The sequence below is a fragment of the Penaeus monodon genome, chromosome 22 (genome assembly GCF_015228065.2).
Source record: "Penaeus monodon isolate SGIC_2016 chromosome 22, NSTDA_Pmon_1, whole genome shotgun sequence".
NCBI classification, from domain to species: domain Eukaryota; kingdom Metazoa; phylum Arthropoda; class Malacostraca; order Decapoda; family Penaeidae; genus Penaeus; species Penaeus monodon.
Window position 1 is genome coordinate 15,023,947 of NC_051407.1, and position 417 is coordinate 15,024,363.

Genomic DNA, 417 nt, shown 5'->3' on the forward strand with positions numbered 1-417 from the left:
CAACACAATTTTGCTGAAAGTATTAAGGCTGAATCTTGCGGCGAATCTAGTGAATACACAGAGAAAAGAAAGACAAGGAAAAAAATCAAGAAAAGGTAGGAAATAACATGAACAAATGATAAAACAAAAGGAACCTGCATTTAGTTGAAAATAATTCAGATTAGATTCCGATTACAGAGTTTCTGATCCACTCAGCCGACAAAAAAGTTCTCAGCGTAGATTTTAATAAATTCGTTATCTAAAGTCTACAATGCATTATGTATCAGGTGAACATGGACCCATAGAAACCATTTATTACGTATGTTCAAAGATACTGTTGTTTTTATTCAACTGTTGCATCATCTGTTTACATACATTTTAATGATAAGTTAAATTATATGAATATTGATTTACTCAAGTTCAAAGATACTATTGTTC